The sequence below is a fragment of the Chrysochloris asiatica genome, unplaced genomic scaffold (genome assembly GCF_000296735.1).
Source record: "Chrysochloris asiatica unplaced genomic scaffold, ChrAsi1.0 scaffold00062, whole genome shotgun sequence".
Taxonomy (NCBI): Eukaryota; Metazoa; Chordata; class Mammalia; order Afrosoricida; family Chrysochloridae; genus Chrysochloris; species Chrysochloris asiatica.
In genome coordinates, this window is record NW_006408580.1 from 14,978,843 (window position 1) to 14,987,204 (window position 8,362).

Genomic DNA, 8,362 nt, shown 5'->3' on the forward strand with positions numbered 1-8,362 from the left:
AAAACGAGAATGAAAGCACAACATACCAAAATCTTTGGGACACGGCGAAAGCAGTGTTGAGAGGACAATTTATTGCGATAAATGTGCACATCCAAAAAGAAGAAAGAACTAAAATTAACACATTAACACAGCATCTACAACAATTACAAACTGACCATCAGAGGAAACTTACAGTCACCAAAAGATAAGAAATAATAAAAAGCAGAAATAAATGAGATAGAAAGCAGAAAAACTATAGTAAGAATCAACAGGACAAGAAGCTGTTTCTTTGAAAGGATTAATAAAATTGACAACCATTGGCAAACCTAACCAAAGAAAAGAGGGAGAAGACACAAATAACTTGCATTAGAAACCACATGGGCAATGTCACAATGGAACCAAATGAAATCAAAAGGATAATAACAAAATACTATGAAAAGTTGTATTCCAACAAATTCGAAAACTTAGAAGAGATGGATGCATTTTTAAAAAAACATGACCTACTGAAACTTACACAGAGTGAAGTAAAAAACTTGAACAGACCTATAACAAAAGAAGAAATTGATCAGGTCATCAAAAAACTCCCAACCAGGTCCAGACAGACTGGTGAGTTCTGCCAAACATTCAGGGAAGTGCTGTCACCAATTCTACTCAAATTATTCCAGAATATAGAAGAAGACAGGAAACTTCCTAGTACTTTTTATGAAGCAAGCATAACCATCATACCAAAACCAGGGAAAGAAAACTACAGACCAATATCCCTCATGAGAATCCTAGCCAACATAATCCAACAGCACTTCAAAAAAATAATACATCATGACCAAGTGGGTTTCATAAAAGGGATGCAAGGATGGTTCAACATTAGAAAAACAATCAACATAATTCACCACATAAATAAGAAAAAGGAAAAGAACCACATGATAATATCAATTGATGCAGAAAAGGCATTTGAGAAAATCCAACATCCATTCCTGATAAAAACACTCAACAAAGTAGGAATTGGAGGGAAATTTGTCAACATAATTAAGAGCATATATACAAAACCAACAGCCTACATCACTCTCAATGGAGAGAAACTGAAAGCCTTCCCTCTGTGAATGGGAATCAGACAAGGATGCCCTTTGTCACCACTCCTTTTCAATATTGTTTTGGAAGTATTAGCCAAAGCTATACAACAAGATGAGGCATTCTGCTCCCGTAAAGATTTAAAACCTCGGAAACCCTGTACAGGGTCGCTATGAGTTGGAACCGACTCCACGGCACATAACAACAACAAATACGGCAAGATAGGGAAATTAAAGGCTTCCAAAATGGCAAAGAGGAAATAAAACACTCTCTATTTGCAGAGGATATGATCCCATACATAGAAAACCCCAAAGACTCAGTGAAAAAGCTACTAGGCCTCATTGGAAGATTTGGCAAAGTGGCAGGATATAAGATCAACACACAAATCAGTTGGAGTCCTCTATAGTAAAAATGGCAGTGCTGAAAAAGACATTACAAAAGAAATACCATTTACAATAGCCTCCCAAAGGATGAAATATTTAGGAATAAACATAACCAGAGAAACAATGGACCTATACAAAGAGAATTACAAAACACTATGCTACAAGAAAGGAAAAGAGACTTACAGAAGTGGAAGAACATACCACATTCCTGGATAGGAAGACTCAACATCGTGAAAATGTCAATACTACCCAAAGCAATATACACATATAATGCAATCCCAATCTAGATTTCAGCGACATTCTTCAAAGAGATGGAAAAGACAATTACAAACTTTATATGGAAAAGCAGGACACCCCAGATAAGCAAAGAACTGCTCAAGAAGAAGAACAAGGTTGGAAGCCTCTCACTCCCTGATTTCAAAATCTGCTACACAGCTAGGGTGGTCAAAACAGCCTGGTACTGGCAAAATGAAAGATACATTGATCAATGGAACAGAATCAAGAATCCAGGAATTAACCCGTCCACATACAGCCAACTGATTTTTCGACATAGCACCTAGGTATGTTACATGGGGAAGAGATAGTCTCTTTAACAGATGGTGCTAGCAGAACTGGAAAGTGATATGCAAAAGTTTGAAACAAGCCCTATACAAAAACCAACTCAGCATGGATTAAAGACCTAAATGTGAATCCCAAAATTATGAAAGTCATCAATAAAAAAATGGGACAAATGTGAGGGCTCTAATACAGGGAATACACAGACTACCAAACATTTTGAAAATTACATAAACAAAAGTAGACAAATAGATGATTAGGACATACTAAAAATTAAAAACTTATGTGCATCAAAAGACTTCACCAAAAGAGTAAAAAGGGAACCCACAGAATAGGGAAAATCTTTTGCAACGACTCATCAAACAAGGGACTCATTTCTAAAATATATAGGAAACTACAACACCTCTACAAGAAAAAGATAAATAGCACAATTTTAAAATGGGCACAGGACATGAACAGACACTTCACCAAGGAGGAGATCTGGGCAGCCAACTAACACATGAAGAAATGTTCACAATCACCAGCCTTTAAAAAGATGCAAATCAAATTAACAATAAGGTGTCATCTCACACCAGCAATAACAGCAAAGATCAAAAAAGTAAAGGACAATAAATGCTGGTGAGGATGTGGAGAGACTGGGACACTCCTGCATTGTTGATGGGTTTGCAAAATGGTCCAAGCACTCCAGAAAGCAATATGGTGCTTCCTCAGAAGGTTGGAAATAGATATACCTTATGATCCAGCAATTCCTCTACTTGGTTTTTACCCACAAGAAATATGAGCCATAACACAAGCAGATGTATTCACACAAATGTTCATAGTAGCACTATTTACAATAGCAAAATGATGGAGACAGCCTAAGTGCCCATCAACTGAAGAATGAATAAACAAACTGTGGTACATACACACAATGGAATACTATGCGACCTTGAAGAACAACAAGGAAGCAGGAAGCCACTGCATAACATGGATGAACCTGGAGGACATTATGTTGAGTGAAATTAGTCAGTCACAAAAATATATATATTTGCTGATCATCAGGATGTATGGGATGAGAGGAGGGGAGGGAGGAAGGTGAAGATAGAGCACAGGGTAAGGAATAGACACAGGATAGTTTGGGTGCAGGGGGGTGTTGGGGGTCAATACACAAGAAGTGGGGGGGAATGGAAGAACAAGGCTGATGGAGAACAGTTAGGCACGTTCCCATAGGCTAAGTGAGAAAGAGGTAAATGATGATGTATGCACAAACTTGGAACAACAAGGCTCCAGGGATTAAGGCACGGTTTGAAGGGGTAAAAGAGGGGAATAGTGTTAAGATGCTTGGGTGTCTTTTAAATCTTGGTTTCCCTTGCCTACCATTGTAAAATAGACACTTGAGGTGGGGAGAAAGGAATAGCCAGAATCATCACTACAGAAAGCTTGTAAGTCCATTTTCAGCCTATAACTGATTGGAATACCTTAAAGAGGGCTAGAAGTTGCCCAGTGAAAGAGGCTTCCTGTGGAGCCTTTACATTGCACAAGACCATAGGTGGAATCTAGAACCCCATCCAGAACCGACTGAGGTAGGAAATTTCCACTGGAAAGGATGAGTAGACCAGCCTGGAGTGGCTGGAAGAACAGAAGATACTTCATGAAAAAAAGACCAGCAGGAAAAATCCGAAACAATAATGGCAGTCTGATTGATTACTACAAGAAAAAGTAAGCTGTTCTCCTGGGAAAGGATGAGTAGACCAGCCTGGAGTGGCTGGAAGAACAGAAGATACTTCATGAAAAAAAAGACCAGCAGGAAAAATCCGAAACAATAATGGCAGTCTGATTGATTACTACAAGAAAAAGTAAGCTGTTCTCCTGGGACCCATCAAAGCAAGTGGTTGGGACCCCTCAGAGCAAACCCCCTTCCAAGACTGAGACTCCAGGAGAATACATGAGCAGGCATGTGGTCTGGCTAGTGACCACTTTGGTCACTGATAAGGGAAGAAGGGGAAAAAACAGCAATGAAATTGTGAGCTAATCCCAACTGCATTCAATAGACACCCATGAACCCAGGTGGAGACCTGGATGGCCAGCAGTATGGCAAGACCTGGGGACTCTTGAGCCCAGAGGCAGTGACATGGCCACAGAGGACTAAAGTAGAGAATGAAGTGTCCAGCTGATAGGAAGTGAAGGGAGATGTACAAGAACACCCATACTTGCAGATAGTACCCACTTGATATGGCTTTGATGGCTGGATGATCAGAACTTGACAAGAAGAAAAAAAAAGGGGGGGGGGAAGAATAACCTGCTATAGTTTGATGAACTTTACCTATACATATGGATGTAGTAGCTCAAAAAATGGAAAAATCTTTACAGCAAGGATCACTCCCATGCACTCGATACACAGGGTTGACCGGGATGGACAACATAGACATTGGCTTCCCAAAATGGGGGCGCCTATAAAAGTAAAGGAGCTCTGATAGCGTAGTGGTTACGAATTGGGCTGCTAACTTCAAGGTCGGCAATTCTAAAGTACCAGCTGTACTGTGGGAGAAAGATGAGGCTTTCTGCTCCCGTAAAGATTTACAGCCTCAGAAACCCTGTACAGGGTTACTATGAGTCAGAACCGAATCTACGGTACTTAACAACAACAACATAAAGGCAAGAAGTGACTGGCTTACAAGCTTTCAAGAGGGATCCTAGTTCCAGAAGGGGCAGATGAAGGTAAAATCTCCACTGAATGATTTCCAATCTGTTGGGACCAGGCTGGCGAAAGGAAATGAGAATAAGACTCCTGTGGTACAATAGTGAATAATTGCCATCAGGACTGACTGTGAGGGTAGGAAATATACAGGTAGATGTTTTTGACAAAAAGAGATTGATTGGTTTTGCAGCCCAGGACTGGAGGTCCCTGGGACCATCAAGTGAGAAGAACGGAGAGCGGGACCCTACCCAGAGAGGCAGTGGCTCCAGGAACAGAGACAGAGACGATGATGTGGACAGATAGAGAGGCTTGGGACACTGGATTCAGGGAGGGAGAAGGGCTGTGTGCTGGCAGCATGAGGAGTGGGTTTGATGATGCATGGAGGGGAATGTAATCATTGCAATGAAATGAAATACAATAGGATGAGTGTAAAGCTGATGTTCCCCTATGTAAACCTCACAATAAAAACTTTAAAAAAAATAGAATAAAATAATCAAGTACACACAGATGGTGAAGCTGGAAGAAGAACCCAGGTCTGGGAGCCAATATTTGATTCAGGGCATTTAAAAACCTGTAGAATAATATTTAATGCTGAGTATCTTCTGCAATTACAATAGTCACCAGTCCAGCAATTTCCTGTTCTCAAAGACCAGAGTTTATCAAAGCAACTAGAAAACAAACAAACAAGTAAACATTTCTGTTAAGTCAATTCGTACTCATGGCTACCCCATGTGTTACAAAGTAGAACTGCTGCATAAGGTTTTCTTGGCTGTAATCTTTACAGAAGCAGATTGGTAGACGTTTCTTTCATGGTACCACTGGGTGAGTTCAAACTGTCACCCTTTAGGTTAGTAGCTGAACAGAAACCATTTCTATTACACAGGGATTCTATCAGAGCAATGTTGTGATTGTTGTTGTTGTTAAGTACCATCAAGTCAGTTCCAACTTATAGTGACTCGGTATAGGGTTCCCAAGAAGCAGTTGATGGGTTTGAACACCTGAGCTTATAGTTAGAAGTCCAGTGCTTATCCTACAGTGCCACACCAAGACTCCATCAGAGTTTAACCTGAAATGTTGACAGAATCCAGAATCAATGGAAAAGAACTGTTCTCTCTCTCTTTTTTTTTTTTTTTTTTTTTTACCATTTTGTTTTTATATTGAGGTCTAACTTACACATGGTAAAATGAACAAATCTTAGTTTCATGAATTTCCATCTATGTATATACCTGTTTGTTCACCTTCAGATTAAGATATAGAACATCTCTACCAATCCTAAAATTGTTTTCATGTCTCATCTAAGTAGTCAAATGCCCCTAAAATAACCGCTATCTGAACTTCTCTTGCCATAGATTAATTTTGTCTATTTTTAGTCTTCATATCAATTGAATCATACTGTGTACATTGTTTTTACATCTAACTGTTTTCTCCTAGTAGTATGTCTATGAGATTCTTCAGTGTGGTTGCATGTAGCAGTAGTCCATTCTTTTTCACAGCTGCATGGTATTCCATTTTATGAATATACCACAATTTATTTATCTGTTGTTGATGGGCAATTAGGTTGTTTCCAGTTTGGGATTATGAACATCCTTTATCAGGTCTTTTGGAAGATATAAAAATCCTTTTCGATTGGTACATATGCAGAAGAAGATTGATAATTAGTAGGACTGGCATAGGTTTTGCTTTGTTAAACAAGATACATTGGATAAAATGCTGAGAGCTTCCATCACCTGAAAAGGTTGGCAGGAAGCAGAGCTCTGTTCCTGCTACTTATTAAAAAACCATGTAGTCAATTAGAGGGAAACTTAAAGAGTTTCCCATAGAACACTTGATTCCTTCCATAACTCAATTCATAAGGAGCTCTGGTAGTGTAGTGGTTACGAATCAGCCTGTTAATCTCACGGTCAGCAGTTCGAAACTTCCAGCTGTTCCGCAGGAGAATGATGAAGCTTTCTGCTCCTGTAAAGATTTACAGCCTCAGAAACCCCGTACGAGGTTGCTATGAATTGGAACCGACTCCATGGCACATAGCAACAACAACAGCAACATAACTCAATTCATAGTTGTCCTGAGCTAGACCATCTTCAGTAAGCTGAAGTAGCTATCATGAAAGGGTTTGGACTATCTGGATTCCTTGTGGTTTTGACCAATTATCCATTTTAAATCTTTCATGCCTTGAGTAGAACCAAATGGATTCACTAAGCTTTTCTGTGTCACTCCCAAAATCTTTCTTTTGGCACTGAGTAGAAGATCAGTGACTCAGATAAGAACTAAATTTGCCTCCAATTGAAGATGGATTAAGACTCATTACAGTTTCCACCAATATTGATGGCAATGATGAACAAACTAAGCATAGGCATTGCATGATGACAGGTCAAATAAGTCAAAGGGTCTAGTCAACTAGACCTTGACTAGTCTAGTCAATTAGACCTAGAGAGCCATGACAATCATCCAATCCAACATTTATCCAATGACAAACACCAAAGTTATTGCCAAACCTCTGTTTAAGTACAATCAGGGATGAGAACTTGGCTCACTATGAAGCAAGTCATCCCATGGTCACACAGATGTATTTGCTATAAAGTTATTTCATTTTAACTTGAAGCTGCTTTCTTTTAATTTCCACCCATTGGTCTTTCTTTTTCCTTTCAGGGATCCTTATTTATAAGTTTTTGTTTGTTTTTCATTCAGTCATTTTGTAAACACCATAGAACTCTTGTCAACAGAGGAAAAGCTCTCCTTATTCAGTAGATGAATTTAAGAAAAAATGGTAGCTACAGCTAGGAACTTAGGAAGAGACAAAAACAGTTTTAGGTTTTAGGTATTATAATTTGTGATTTTTTTCTAGTAGCTTTGCTATTTTAAATTTTTCTAGGACTTTATTGTTGTTAAGTGCCATCAGGTTGGTTCCAGTTCATAGTGACCCTGTATAGGGTTTCCAAGGAGCAGCTGGTGAGCTTGAACCGCTGACTTAGCAGTTCAAATGGCTTTGTAGTCTGGCTCATTAACCCACAGCACTACGGCAGGAGGTCTTCGAAAGATTTGTGGGGAAAAATCCATTATCTTTTCATTCCATCTTTCCATGAACTTTTTGAAGCTCCTTAGTAGGCTGAACTAGATGCTTTCCCAGTCCCAGACATATCTTAAAAGATCAAAGTCAAGATACTAGAACTTCTCATGTCTTCCATCTCTAAAGTCAACTACTTCAGAGGTAACTTTCTCCCTGTATTATCTGTTTATCTAAGTAACTCCATATACCTCTAGCAGTTTTGGGTGCATATTAGATGATACCACTTCTGGTGTGCCACTGAGGATCAGCACTAGACTGTAAACCACAAGGCCAGCAGTTCAAACCCACCAAGATGTTCCTTGGAAACCCTGCACAGGGTCACTGTGAGTCCGAACGAGCTCGACAGCACTTAACAACAACATATGATACCACAGTTTACATCTTAAGGCTATCTGTGATGTGGAACCTTAGGAAATTTTCAGAGTGCCATGGAAATTCAGTAACATTTCATACTTACCAATCTGATGTGGTGTGTGGGAGGAAAGCTTTCACAGTACATTCAATTTTGATAATACAACTCAAGGTTCAGAAGGATGGGGCTGGAATGTGAGTTCAGCGTAAAGTCATACGTGGGTAAGTAGCATTGCTGACACTGTGGTCCTGCCAACTGTCTTTGTGGGCTGAGATGGCCCTGAC